The sequence below is a fragment of the Chlorocebus sabaeus genome, chromosome 8 (genome assembly GCF_047675955.1).
Source record: "Chlorocebus sabaeus isolate Y175 chromosome 8, mChlSab1.0.hap1, whole genome shotgun sequence".
Classification (NCBI taxonomy): Eukaryota; Metazoa; Chordata; class Mammalia; order Primates; family Cercopithecidae; genus Chlorocebus; species Chlorocebus sabaeus.
The window spans coordinates 110,607,800-110,623,657 of record NC_132911.1 but is presented as its reverse complement, the minus strand read 5'-3'; positions in this window follow the sequence as shown (position 1 = coordinate 110,623,657).

Genomic DNA, 15,858 nt, shown 5'->3' with positions numbered 1-15,858 from the left:
TCAAGAGGTAAACAGTAATGGCATTGATATAATGAAGAGAACTTCCACATATTACTTCGTAAAGAGAGGATTCTGTCTCTTGTGTTTTCAGAAACACCTGAAAGGGTTATGTGATATCTCAGTAATGAGAAATATCACAAAAGCTAGCCCACTCTTTAAATGGAATCTGGAGTCTCTAACATGTCATTAAATTAAGAACATGAAAGTAGAAGACTATTTTCTTTTTAGGTATTTGCTATGAAATTGAGACTCTTTTTCTTACAAAAATGTTCAGAATACTCTAATATTTCTGATTAGAACACAATTCCACCAAACTAATTATACATCCTCAGATGGGCCAGGTATCTTATTTCTAATATAAATTACAAAAGAAAATGTGTATTCTGTTCAGGTGGATCAGAATCCAGAAATTCTAACAACTACTTATTAATTGTACTTTCCACTGTTTCGTTTTTTGTTTTTTTTTTTAATTTATTTATTATTATTATACTTTAAGTTGTAGGGTACATGTGCATAACGTGCAGGTTTGTTACATATGTATACTTGTGCCATGTTGGTGTGCTGCACCCATCAACTCGTCATTTACATCAGGTATAACTCCCAGTGCAATCCCTCCTCCCTCCCCCCTCCCCATGATAGGCCCTGGTGTGTGATGTTCCCCTTCCCGAGTCCAAGTGATCTCATTGTTCAGTTCCCACATATCAGTGAGAACATGCGGTGTTTGGTTTTCTGTTCTTGTGATAGTTTGCTAAGAATGATGGTTTCCAGCTGCATCCATGTTCCTACAAAGGACACAAACTCATCCTTTTTTATGGCTGCATAGTATTCCATGGTGTATATGTGCCACATTTTCTTAATCCAATCTGTCACTGATGGACATTTGGGTTGATTCCAAGTCTTTGCTATTGTGACTAGTGCTGCAATAAACATACGTGTGCATGTGTCTTTATAGCAGCATGATTTATAATCCTTTGGGTATATACCCAGTAATGGGATGGCTGGGTCATATGGTACATCTAGTTCTAGATCCTTGAGGAATCACCATACTGTTTTCCATAATGGTTGAACTAGTTTACAATCCCACCAACAGTGTAAAAGTGTTCCTATTTCTCCACATCCTCTCCAGCACCTGTTGTTTCCTGACTTTTGAATGATCGCCATTCTAACTGGTGTGAGATGGTATCTCATTGTGGTTTTGATTTGCATTTCTCTGATGGCCAGTGATGATGAGCATTTTTTCATGTGTCTGTTGGCTGTATGAATGTCTTCTTTTGAGAAATGTCTGTTCATATCCTTTGCCCACTTTTGGATGGAGTTGTTTGTTTTTTTCTTGTAAATTTGTTTGAGTTCTTTGTAGGTTCTAGATATTAGCCCTTTGTCAGATGAGTAGATTGCAAAAATTTTCTCCCATTCTGTAGGTTGCCTGTTCACTCTGATGGTAGTTTCTTTTGCTGCGCAGAAGCTCTTTAGTTTAATGAGATCCCATTTGTCAATTTTGGCTTTTGTTGCCGTTGCTTTTGGTGTTTTAGACATGAAGTCTTCGCCCATGCCTATGTCCTGAATGGTACTACCTAGGTTTTCCTCTAGGATTTTTATGGTATTAGGTCTAACATTTAAGTCTCTAATCCATCTTGAATTAATTTTCGTATAAGGAGTAAGGAAAGGATCCAGTTTCAGCTTTCTACTTATGGCTAGCCAATTTTCCCAGCACCATTTATTAAATAGGGAATCCTTTCCCCATTTCTTGTTTCTCTCAGGTTTGTCAAAGATCAGACGGCTGTAGATGTGTGGTATTATTTCTGAGGACTCTGTTCTGTTCCATTGGTCTATATCTCTGTTTTGGTACCAGTACCATGCTGTTTTGGTTACTGTAGCCTTGTAGTATAGTTTGAAGTCAGGTAGCGTGATGCCTCCAGCTTTGTTCTTCTGACTTAGGATTGTCTTGGAGATGCGGGCTCTTTTTTGGTTCCATATGAACTTTAAAGCAGTTTTTTCCAATTCTGTGAAGAAGCTCATTGGTAGCTTGATGGGGATGGCATTGAATCTATAAATTACCTTGGGCAGTATGGCCATTTTCACGATATTGATTCTTCCTATCCATGAGCATGGTATGTTCTTCCATTTGTTTGTGTCCTCTTTGATTTCACTGAGCAGTGGTTTGTAGTTCTCCTTGAAGAGGTCCTTTACATCCCTTGTAAGTTGGATTCCTAGGTATTTTATTCTCTTTGAAGCAATTGTGAATGGAAGTTCATTCCTGATTTGGCTCTCTGTTTGTCTGTTACTGGTGTATAAGAATGCTTGTGATTTTTGCACATTAATTTTGTATCCTGAGACTTTGCTGAAGTTGCTTATCAGCTTAAGGAGATTTTGGGCTGAGACAATGGGGTTTTCTAAATATACAATCATGTCGTCTGCAAACAGGGACAATTTGACTTCTTCTTTTCCTAACTGAATCCCCTTGATTTCTTTCTCTTGCCTGATTGCCCTAGCCAGAACTTCCAACACTATGTTGAATAGGAGTGGTGAGAGAGGGCATCCCTGTCTTGTGCCAGTTTTCAAAGGGAATTTTTCCAGTTTTTGCCCATTCAGTATGATATTGGCTGTGGGTTTGTCATAAATAGCTCTTATTATTTTGAGATACGTTCCATCAATACCGAATTTATTGAGCGTTTTTAGCATGAAGGGCTGTTGAATTTTGTCAAAAGCCTTTTCTGCATCTATTGAGATAATGATGTGGTTCTTGTCTTTGGTTCTGTTTATATGCTGGATTATGTTTATTGATTTGCTAATGTTGAACCAGCCTTGCATCCCAGGGATGAAGCCCACTTGATCATGGTGGATAAGCTTTTTGATGTGTTGCTGAATCCGGTTTGCCAGTATTTTATTGAGGATTTTTGCATCGATGTTCATCAGGGATATTGGTCTAAAATTCTCTTTTTTTGTTGTGTCTCTTCCAGGCTTTGGTATCAGGATGATGTTGGCCTCATAAAATGAGTTAGGGAGGATTCCCTCTTTTTCTATTGATTGGAATAGTTTCAGAAGGAATGGTACCAACTCCTCCTTGTACCTCTGGTAGAATTCAGCTGTGAATCCATCTGGTCCTGGACTTTTTTTGGTTGGTAGGCTATTAATTATTGCCTCAATTTCAGAGCCTGCTATTGGTCTATTCAGGGATTCAACTTCTTCCTGGTTTAGTCTTGGAAGAGTGTAAGTGTCCAGGAAATTATCCATTTCTTCTAGATTTTCCAGTTTATTTGCATAGAGGTGTTTATAGTATTCTCTGATGGTAGTTTGTATTTCTGTGGGGTCGGTGGTGATATCCCCTTTATCATTTTTAATTGCGTCGATTTGATTCTTCTCTCTTTTCTTCTTTATTAGTCTTGCTAGTGGTCTGTCAATTTTGTTGATCTTTTCAAAAAACCAACTCCTGGATTCATTGATTTTTTGGAGGGTTTTTTGTGTCTCTATCTCCTTCAGTTCTGCTCTGATCTTAGTTATTTCTTGCCTTCTGCTAGCTTTCGAATGTGTTTGCTCTTGCTTCTCTAGTTCTTTTAATTGCGATGTTAGAGTGTCAATTTTAGATCTTTCCTGCTTTCTCTTGTGTGCATTTAGTGCTATAAATTTCCCTCTACACACTGCTTTAAATGTGTCCCAGAGATTCTGGTATGTTGTATCTTTGTTCTCATTGGTTTCAAAGAACATCTTTATTTCTGCCTTCGTTATGTACCCAGTAGTCATTCAGGAGCAGGTTGTTCAGTTTCCATGTAGTTGAGCAGTTTTGATTGAGTTTCTTAGTCCTGAGTTCTACTTTGATTGCACTGTGGTCTGAGAGACAGTTTAATTTCTGTTCTTGTACATTTGCTGAGGAGTGCTTTACTTTCAATTATGTGGTCAATTTTGGAGTAAGTACGATGTGGTGCTGAGAAGAATGTATATTCTGTTGATTTGGGGTGGAGAGTTCTATAGATGTCTATTAGGTCTGCTTGCTGCAGAGATGAGTTCAATTCCTGGATATCGTTGTTAACTTTCTGTCTCGTTGATCTGTCTAATGTTGACAGTGGAGTGTTGAAGTCTCCCATTATTATTGTATGGGAGTCTAAGTCTCTTTGTAAGTCTCTAAGGACTTGCTTTATGAATCTGGGTGCTCCTGTATTGGGTGCATATATATTTAGGATAGTTAGTTCTTCCTGTTGAATTGATCCCTTTACCATTATGTAATGGCCTTCTTTGTCTCTTTTGATCTTTGATGGTTTAAAGTCTGTTTTATCAGAGACTAGTATTGCAACCCCCGCTTTTTTGTGTTCTCCATTTGCTTGGTAAATCTTCCTCCATCCCTTTATTTTGAGCCTATGTATGTCTCTGCGTGTGAGATGGGTCTCCTGAATACAGCAGACTGATGGGTCTTGACTCTTTATCCAGTTTGCCAGTCTGTGTCTTTTAATTGGAGCATTTAGTCCATTTACATTTAAGGTTAAGATTGTTATGTGTGAACTTGATCCTGCCATTATGATATTAACTGGTTATTTTGCTCGTTAGTTGATGCAGTTTCTTCCAAGCCTTGATGGTCTTTACATTTTGGCATGTTTTTGCAATGGCTGGTACCGGTTGTTCCTTTCCATGTTTAGTGCTTCCTTCAGGGTCTCTTGTAAGGCAGGCCTAGTGGTGACAAAATCTCTAAGCATTTGCTTATCTGTAAAGGATTTTATTTCTCCTTCACTTATGAAACTTAGTTTGGCTGGATATAAAATTCTGGGTTTAAAATTCTTTTCTTTAAGAATGTTGAATATTGGCCCCCACTCTCTTCTGGCTTGAAGAGTTTCTGCCAAGAGATCTGCTATTAGTCTAATGGGCTTCCCTTTGTGGGTAACCCGACCTTTCTTTCTGGCTGCCCTTAAGATTTTTTCCTTCATTTCAACTTTGGTGAATCTGGCAATTATGTGTCTTGGAGTTGCTCTTCTCGAGGAGTATCTTTGTGGCGTTCTCTGTATTTCCTGGATTTGAATGTTGGCCTGCCCTACTAGGTTGGGGAAGTTCTCCTGGATGATATCCTGAAGAGTGTTTTCCAACTTGGCTCCATTTTCCCCCTCACTTTCAGGCACCCCAATCAGACGTAGATTTGGTCTTTTTACATAATCCCATACTTCTTGCAGGCTTTGTTCATTTCTTTTTCTTCTTTTTTCTTTTGGTTTCTCTTCTCGCTTCATTTCATTCATTTGATCCTCAATCGCTGACATTCTTTCTTGCAGTTGATCGAGTCGGTTACTGAAGCTTGTGCATTTGTCACGTATTTCTCGTGTCATGGTTTTCGTCTCTTTCATTTCGTTTATGACCTTCTCTGCATTAATTACTCTAGCCATCAATTCTTCCACTTTTTTTTCAAGATTTTTAGTTTCTTTGCGCTGGGTACGTAATTCCTCCTTTAGCTCTGAGAAATTTGATGGACTGAAGCCTTCTTCTCTCATCTCGTCGAAATCATTCTCCGTCCAGCTTTGATCTGTTGCTGGCGATGAGCTGCGCTCCTTTGCCGGGGGAGATGCGCTCTTATTTTTTGAATTTCCAGCTTTTCTGCCCTGCTTTTTCCCCATCTTTGTGGTTTTATCTGCCTCTGGTCTTTGATGATGGTGATGTACTGATGGGGTTTTGGTGTAGGTGTCCTTCCTGTTTGATAGTTTTCCTTCTAACAGTCAGGACCCTCAACTGTAGGTCTGTTGGAGATTGCTTGAGGTCCACTCCAGACCCTGTTTGCCTGGGTATCAGCAGCAGAGGCTGCAGAAGATAGAATATTTCTGAACAGCGAGTGTACCTGTCTGATTCTTGCTTTGGAATCTTCCTCTCAGGGGTGTACTCCACCCTGTGAGGTGTGGGGTGTCAGACTGCCCCTAGTGGGGGATGTCTCCCAGTTAGGCTACTCAGGGGTCAGGGACCCACTTGAGCAGGGAGTCTGTCCCTTCTCAGATCTCAACCTCCGTGTTGGGAGATCCACTGCTCTCTTCAAAGCTGTCAGACAGAGTCCTTTGCGTCTGCAGAGCTTTCTGCTGTGTTTGTTATTGTTTACTGTGCCCTGTCCCAGAGGTGGAGTCTACAGAGACAGGCAGGTTTCCTTGAGCTGCTGTGAGCTCCACCCAGTTCGAGCTTCCCAGCAGCTTTGTTTACCTACTTAAGCCTCAGCAATGGCGGGTGCCCCTCCCCCAGCCTCGCTGCTGCCTTGCCGGTAGATCACAGACTGCTGTGCTAGCAATGAGGGAGGCTCCGTGGGTGTGGGACCCTCCCGGCCAGGTGTGGGATATGATCTCCTGGTGTGCCTGTTTGCTTAAAGCGCAGTATTGGGGTGGGAGTTACCCGATTTTCCAGGTGTTGTGTGTCTCAGTTCCCCTGGCTAGGAAAAGGGATTCCCTTCCCCCTTGCGCTTCCCAGGTGAGGCAATGCCTCGCCCTGCTTCAGCTCTCACTGGTCGGGCTGCAGCAGCTGACCAGCACCAATCGTCTGGCACTCCCCAGTGAGATGAACCCAGTACCTCAGTTGAAAATGCAGAAATCACCGGTCTTCTGTGTTGCTCGCGCTGGGAGTTGGAGACTGGAGCTGTTCCTATTCGGCCATCTTGCTCCGCCCCCCCCTTTCCACTGTTAAGACCAAAGATGATAACCTCCTGTTAATAATTCTTCCAGAAACCTCCCTGGATACTGACATACTGTTTCTCAACAAGTTGTGATTATTTATCCCTTTCTTCTTGCAGTTGTCTACAAATAGCAGGCTTCTTATTCAGAATTTAAATTTTATTTCCTCCTGACAAATAGTAGAGCATCACTTGGCAAATCCACAGTATGGTGTCATTATATCTTCATAAAAGATAGGGTTTTTAATATCATCACTAGAGCATTAGATAAAAATCTAATGGCAAAATATTACAATTTTTAAGGAAACTAGCTCAGAAATAAACCACTTATAACTGATCTATAAAAATGAACAATGAAATTATAACACATAAGAGTGTTATTGTATGGCCCTTTAAAATCCCCACCTTACCTTGCGAATCACTCAGACCTGATTTAAATCCTCTCTCTGACACTAATTCTTGTTAGAAACTTAATCATCTTAACCTGTTTACGTTACAGTATGCTTGGTAAGACTATCCAGTTTATAGGACTGTGGTGAAAATTAAAAAAGGAAATATGTGCAAAGCTCCTACCATAATATATTTTAAACCATCAACAAATAAATGGTAGATATTTCTCTTTAATTAGTCCAGAACCATATAAAGTAGAGAAAATCATTGCCATTTTACAAATGAAAGCTCTGCAGAGATAGAATCTAGAAACCACTAGAATCTGGACACCAGTGTAACAATCAGAGCAACCTTTTATAATTGTATAGAAGTTTGTCATTTAAAACACTTTTAAAGTATCTTATTTGACCCATATAAATAGCAATAGCCAATTCATACACTTTTAGAGAACATTGAGGCTTAGAGAAATTAAGTGACTTTTTAATAATCACTGTTATTGTAGTAGATGTATTTTGGTTACATAGCATTTTTCTTTGTCCTAAAACATGTCCTGTCCTCTGCTTCATTTATACAGTTCCTGTGAGAACTTCCAAGCCTCAGATCATTCCCTTTTCTGTCTAGAGTTGATTGGCTCATGAGTGGGAAGAAAACTCAAATAGGGCCATAATAGTAGCCTACATTCACAGATACCACAATTGATTGGTCCAAGGGTAGACATCTGACTTAATCTAAGCCAACGGGTCACATCTCAAGATTTTTTGAAAGTTCTGTCTGATGACAGGGGTTTAATATGTTTAACTTGGGAACTGTGTGTTGGCTTCTGTGACTTCTGTAGAATGTGAAAGATGATTCTGAGCAAGAGAAAAGAATAAATACGCAAACTAAAGTAAAGATGTAAGACAGCAAGAGAGTCTCTGTTCCACTTTTTCATGAGATGCAGGCTCATCACATTCTTGTTTTTGGGTTCCATGTGGTACACCAGTATCCTTGTACTAAAAAATTCCATTTTAAATGAGGCCAGTTCATATGATTTCTGTAACTTGGAGCCAAGAGAGTCTAAAAGGAGGTTTTCTTATACTAAATTTGGTAACCTTTTCACTAGATAAGACACTAAGAACCATTACTATCTTCCAAATATCTCCTTTTGCCATTTTTATTCATTTAATATTTGATCCTAATTGGGAAGTGTGATGGGATTGAAATTCTACGCATGCATCGAATGTATTACAGTATATACGAAGGAAATGACCCACAACAGAGAGGGAAAGATCTATGCCCTAAAACTGCTTCCCTTCACCCAGTATACACTCAATTCAGCTCATGAATATTGAATTCTTTAAGCCTGCCCTTCTCCGTATAACCCCAGTTCATTCCATACGTTTGTTGTTTGCTTGCTTTTCCTGCTGTTGGTACTCCCAACCCCCAAACTATAACGTTGACAGCTATTTACTTAGCAAAGTGTTGTTGCTTGAATCTCAGCAGAGAGATAATTTCAATAAGTCTTCCCTTAATTTCCAGCTCTGGGTTCTGTGCTCTCCGAGCACTTGTATTTGATCTACTGTAACTCTTATTCCTCTGCAGGGAAATTGCCTGATAAAGTCCACCAATATAATGTAAGTCTAAAGGGCAACAACTACCTATTTCAGTGCTGCATTTTTGGCAGCTAGAATATTGTATAACAGGTAGTGGGCACTCAACAAGTATTTGTGAGAGTCACTCTTTGTGAATAAACTCCCTTGGAGATTTTTAACAACTTCAAAAGCACCTACATGCAAACAAATCACTGATGAGATTATCTCCTTACTGATGAAAGCATTTGAGATTACTCAGTTGTGTTGGGAGACACATTAAATTGAAAGCTCCTCAATTTTAATATGCCTGAAGTCCTCTTTGGAAATCTGATAAACAGAGTATTAAAGGCAAATTTAAATGGGCACTGAAATAGCAACTGCCTTCAGAGCATGTTTAGACAATTCTATTTAAGGTTGATAATAGAGAATGAAAGATTAGTATCTATATTTCAGCAAAGGACAATAAGTATACCAAATATTGTCCCACTAGAAAAGCAATTTACAACAGGTTAAAATTGAGAATTGTATAATGGTTCCCACCTAACTGGCTATTGACTCATATTTTGGCAATATTATTGTAGACTATCAATTCTCAAAAAACAAAAAAAAATGTTTTGCCATATGTGAGTGGACAAAGTGTGTAACCAAATCTCTCTCAGAATCTATTAGAAATGACAGTGATTAAATAAAATAACACAGTTAAAGAAATACATATGCTACTCAGATTCCACCAGCAATTTAAATGGTATGAAACAAATGATCCCCCTCACTGGGTGACATCAATCTGACATAAACAATAGCACTAGGAGAGAAACATACCTAAATATACTCCTGTCACAAAGACTTAGGTTGAAGAGAGGCAGAGAGGAAGTCCAATGTTTTAGTTTCTATCAACTGTTTGACACAGTGTTTTCATCCTACTGCTGATCTTAGCTCTCCTCTGTTTTCCTTAGGACTTCTAGAAATAGCACACCTCAAATTTACAAGGGCATCATGCATCCTAGGCAGGAGAATGGCAGTGCTTGGTAATGTGTATGACTAATATCATGCCTGGCACATACCATGTGTTTAATAAATACAATTCAATAAGTGAAAGAACAAAACTAGCCAGTTTATTGCTTGGCTATACACTTTAAACTTATTTTGCAAATGCTTTTCGATGTTTAATTGATTTTTAACAACAACAAACCTAGGTAGTACATGAAAGCAAAGCAGTTTTATTCATAAATAGAATAGATGGCCTCTAACAGACCTTGAGTTTAAAGCATGTCTCTCCCAAACTATGTCTGTGTCTGTCATTAGAGTCACTTCTGGTTTGTTTATAGAAGCACACTAGTGAAATCCAAATGTTTTCTCTGGGTCAAGTATTTGAATACAAACATACCTATAGTTCTTAACAAATGGGAAGAGACCAATTTATATATTTCCCCAGAAAATATCTTTACAATCCAAAAAGTGACAATATATGAATATTGTGCCAACATGATCAGTAAACTAAATAAAACAATTTCCTGCAAATATATGTTTAGTATAAGTCCCTCAAAAGAAACAGAAAACATAGAAGTCTATAAACCATTTGTGATGGTTAGTACTGAGTGTCAACTGAATTGGATGGAAGAATGCAATATTGATCCTGGGTGTGTCTGTGATGGTGTTGCCAATGGAGATTAACACTTGAGTCGGTGGAGTGGGGAAAGCAGATCCACCCATAATCGGGTGGGCACCATCTAATAGCTGCCAGCAAATATAAAGCAGGCAGAAAAACATGAAGAGGCGAGACAGGTCTAGCCTCCCAGTCTCCATCTTTCTCCTGTGCTGGATGCTTCCTGGCTTCAAACATTGGACTCCAAGTTCTTCAGTTTTGATACTTGGACTGGTTCTCCTTGCTCCTCAAGCTTGCAGACCACCTATTATGGGACCTTGTGATTGTGTAAGTTAATATTTAACAAACTCCTATATATAATATATTATATAATATATATAATATGTATTATATGTAATATATAATATATGTGTATAATATGTAATATATATTATATCTATTATATATGTATAATAGGTAATATATAATATTTATTATATTTATATTAATAGTATAATTATATCATGATTTATTTGCATATTGTGTATTATAATTATTATATTTTATATAATAATATAAATTTTATATAATATATGTATCCTATTAGTTCTGTCCCTCATGAGAACCCTAGTACACCATTAAAGAAATATTAGCGGTTGAAAATCTACCCAGGTCATCCAAAGCATTTCAAACTACATTACAGATAAATTATACTAAATAATAAAGAAAAATTGTTACAAACTTCACAAACGCTCCCAGAAAAAGGAGGAAAAGAAACATGCTATAACTTTTTTTGAGGATAGTATCATCTTAATATAAATATTAGAGTTTAAAAAGGAAACTTTAGACTAAACTCCTTATTAACAGAATTGAAAAAAATGAGTAATATATTTTAGATTTATTCTATGAATACAAGATAAATTTTACAATAGAAAATATTACTCACTACGTTAACAGAGTAAAGAACATTCAGATAATCACAGAAGCAAGGCAAGCAGTCAGAAAAATTCTATACCAATTAATGACAAAACTTTTATAAAAGTAAGAGATTAGAATTTCAGTAAAATCACCATATAGTGTGATATTTATTGTAAGTTTTATGTAGATCCTTTTATGCTTTCAGATAAAAAAGATCTACATAAAACTTACAATAATTATCACACTAGATGGTGAATCATTAAAAGCATCCCCTTTAAATTCAAGAATGGATAATATCTGGAATTATCACTTTTAACCCACATAGACCTGAAGGTTCAAGCCATACAGCAACATGGAATAATTAATGTTTGAAGGAATAAAGATTGAAAAGGAAGAAACTAAGCAATTATTATTCCCACACACAGATACCCCAAAAGTGAACATGGGTAATTTGTGAGAACTAAGAGAATTCATCAAGATTGATGGACATAAGGTAGTTTTAAGTCTCATTTCTATACACTAGCAAGCAATAAAATAAAATTTTAAAACATCAATTTAAATAACAAAAAAACACAGTAGATACAAATGAATTTAAGAAAGAGCTTCATCCAGAAAAGTATAAAAACTTGCTCTAAAACATTTTAAAATACCTGGATAAGTTCTTTACAGTGACATAGATGAAGGTGGAAACCATCCTTCTCAGCAAACTAACACAGGAACAGAAAACCAAACACCGCAAGTTCTCACTCACAAGTGGAAGTTGAACAATGAGAACATATGGGCACAGGGAGGGGAACATCACACACTGGGGCCTGTTGGGGGTGGGGGGCAGGAGGAGGGAGAGCATTAGGAGAAATATCTAATGTAGATGACCGGTTGATGGGTGCAGCAAACCACCATGGCACATGTATACCTATGTAACAAACCTGCACGTTCTGCACATGTATCCCAGAACTTAAAGTATAAAAAAAAAAAAAAAAAAAAAAAAAACCTGGATAAGTGGACAAGGATAATAAAAAGTGGTATTTCTCAAACTTAGCTCTGGCTGCTCATTGGAATCATTTGGAGGATTTTAAAAAACACTGACCTCTGGGCCCCACTCCCAGAAATCATGATTGAATTGGTCTAGAGTGCAGGCTAAGCTTTGGAAGTGTGCAGAGCTCCTCAGGATATTCTAAAATGCAGTAAAGGTTGAGAACGAATATTCTAGTGGATGCTGTGGTGACCACTCAGATCCCCATATATGAAAGAAACACACCATTCCCCCAGCTGCTGAGAGTAGTACTGGCAACTGACAGCTGTCAGGTGACTCCCATCCCCAGAACTGGCCCACAAGTACTTCAGCTGAAGATAGTAGATACGTCAATTACAAAATTGAACAGATTCTGGCATACTTAAACCAAGCTTATATCGGTGATCCATAACAATGATTCAGTTCTTCCCTCTTGTGTTGGTCCTGGCAGCCTATGATTTCCAATATCCTTGTACATGCACGGCATTGATCCATTGCCTGGTTTACCTTATGACATCGCACATCCCCTTCCCTTGTCCATCAGTCTCACTAGAGACACCCTGAATGAAATGATTTTCACACCATTATAACTAGGATGAACTTTCATTCTCATTTGCCTAGGACAATTATACTTTATACCTATCTCCCAGTGCCCTTTTCACTCTCAAAAGTATTCCACTTTGAATGGTAAATTTTATGATTGCCAAAACTGTAATACAATTTTATGATTACCATAAATGCAATAGTTGAAGACAGATTTTTGAGAAGGAAACTTCATCTCTTAGAAATCAAGACACTGAAGTCACTTTTAAACAAACATAGCCATTCTTTCCAGCAGTCGAGAGAGATGAGTAGCAACCAGTCTTACCAATATTCAGAAAGTCCTTGCCACAAACAGAGACTGCAGTTCCCTACAGCAGATGTTCACTAAGAAGATGGAATGGGACTAGGTGGATGAAAAGAAACTGTTCTCCATGCTGCCTATTGCAGGAGAAAGAAATGGTTCTCTGACAGCATGACTAATGATCACTTGTCCCAGCCTTGCCCTTTCACTGGCCAAATCACCTGACCTCTGAACTGATACAACTACTTTTAGAATCCAGATTCTCAGAATTCTTAGTAACTTGTCCAGCTCCCAAAACTAACTTTGTAATTCCCAGAAAGAAAACATGTTGTGAAAAATGCCTGTAGTACCACCAGTAGTCAGTTCTAAATACACACTTTAAGTGGAAAAGTGTATACTATATTTTCTATGCCTATCTTTGATACAGTAATATATGAACATTAGAATGGCAGCATTAAGAGTGCTTTCATGATGATCAAAATGTTATAATTATAATCAAATGAAAACTGAACACAGCATTGTTTTATATATTAAATGGGGCCACAAAAATGAATTAAATCATACATTAGTGATGTAGAACTTTCAGGAATGCCCAATTCTTCAAAAAAAAAGAGACAATCCCAAATTTCTGATCTATTTGTCCACAGACAATTTATAAATATAATAAATATAAGAAAGAAATGAAGATATGAAATGGTATATCTAAATTTAGGATTATATATATATATAATCCTATATATATAGTATATATTATATATTATATATATACACACACACACACTATATGCTAAGCAGAAAGATTATCATATGAAAATCTCCCCAGAAAAAGATTCCTTTCTTTTAGAAAATTGCCAGAGCTCTAAGTAAATTGAATTAATGTGAACAACTGATACCATTGAGGGCTAGATAAATATCACTGGAATCCACCTGGCTTAAGAAATAAAAATTGTCTGGTTGAAAGTATTTTATTAAAGGAAGAAAATCATTCAACCATATTATCTCCAAGGAAAAATCCTAAGAAAAAGTATCCATCTTACAAAAACTCGAATAGGACCTATATTCTAATATAAATCCTGACGTTCTCGCCAAATGTTCTCATGCTGCTGAGATCTCCCCTACAGCCTGAAATAAAAATTCAACCGTAACTGGCACCTAGGGACATGCTCCTTGTTCAAAAATCCAGTCTCGCCAAGTGAAGCAAAACCCAGTGTATGTCAACCTTGAGGGGATGGGTGTTTTTATTTGGCTCAAGAATGTGATATGTAGAACATGAGCTGGGAACACAATTTAACCCAGTTCCCATCTCAAAGGCTAAATCCAAATGAATCCCTTTTGGGTTTTATCTGCCTGGTACAATAAAGATGCTGTCAAGTTAAAAGAAAGCTGTGACGTGATGGACCAAGTGGACTCCTCCCACAGCACTGAAGCCAGTGCCAAGGAACTGGAATGCTTGTAGGATGAAACCATATCCTGGCTGGTTAGTCTTCATTTATACCCAACTGTTCCTTGTTTGGCAATCTGAAGCTATTCCAAAAGGGCATACTATTCCAAAAGGGAGGCAAGGTTGTTTACAAATGCCACCTACAAAGTTACTAGCTTTTGAAACTTCCATGTGCTTCCATCCCATTAGGCAATGCTGCTTCCCATTCTGTTAACAAGGGCCAGTGTCTCTGGCAAGGGTAGCGAGTTTAGACAGAGATGTCTTACATAGGCATCCCATAGCAAGGACCCTAGACCATCATTTTGAATCCCTGGAAAGCCAAAGCAAGAAGTGCTTCTGAAACAACCTCAGGTTCATGCCAAGTCCCTAGTTGTACAAGAAAGAGACATACTTTTTATAAATTCCCAACTAGAGTTTTCGTAGCTGAGAATAAGGTTTTTAGTCCTCAGCATACCAGTGAGAATTAGGTTTTGGATCTCAGCATGGTACCTCATGGAAACTGGAAATACACGACTTTCTACTTTCTCTAAATACCTGTTTTAAGCCCTGTAAAACTTAGGGAATGCTAGGAATCCAGTGACTGCATGAGGAATACACCTTCTGCCACTTTCAGGTGCTTATTAACTGGCATCTGAATATTTTAAGCTATCTAGAAAGCATAGTAAATAATATACTTCTAAAACACCCTTCATTAAAAAGTAGTAACAGCACCAGTGAAAACCTGTTTATAATACAAATGAGTACTTATTCATATCAAGTATCTAGTGATCAAAACTGTATATAAGTAAGTAACAAATATTATATGTCTACATGGTTATATGTCTCATTAATTGAAAGTTACCTACTTGGGTCAGTCATGCACTGACCTAAATTTAGAAGGATTTTTTATTGTAGTTAGTTCCCCTTCTACACAATATGATAATTAAATTTATCTGTCAACTTAGTGGGCCTCAGGTGCCCAGACAGTTGGTCAAACATTGTTCTGGGTGTGTCTGTGATGGTGTTTTTGGATGAGATTGACATTTGAACTGGTAGACTGAATACAGCAGCTTGTTCTCCCTGAAGTCGGTGGCCCTTATCTAATCAGTTGAAGGCCTAAATAGAACAAATAGGCTAGCTCCCCCATGAGTAAGAGGAAATTCCTCCTGCCTGACTGCCTTTGAGCTAAAACATCAGTCTTTTTTTGCCTTTGGACTCAAAATGAAACATAAGCTTTTCTAGGGTCCCAAACCAAACTGGGTTTTGGACTAGAATTTACACTACTGGCTCTCTTGATTCTCAGGCTTTCGAACTAGAAATGAAACTACATCATCAGCTCTCTTGGGTCTCTACAATGCTGAATGCAGATCTTGCAGTTTATACTCCTCCATAATCATATGAGCCAATTCCTTATAAATACATCCTTTTCTGTTTCTCTGGAGAACCGTGACTAATACACATGAGGAAAACCACTAAAATAATTACCAAACCACCAAAGAGTTTCAAAA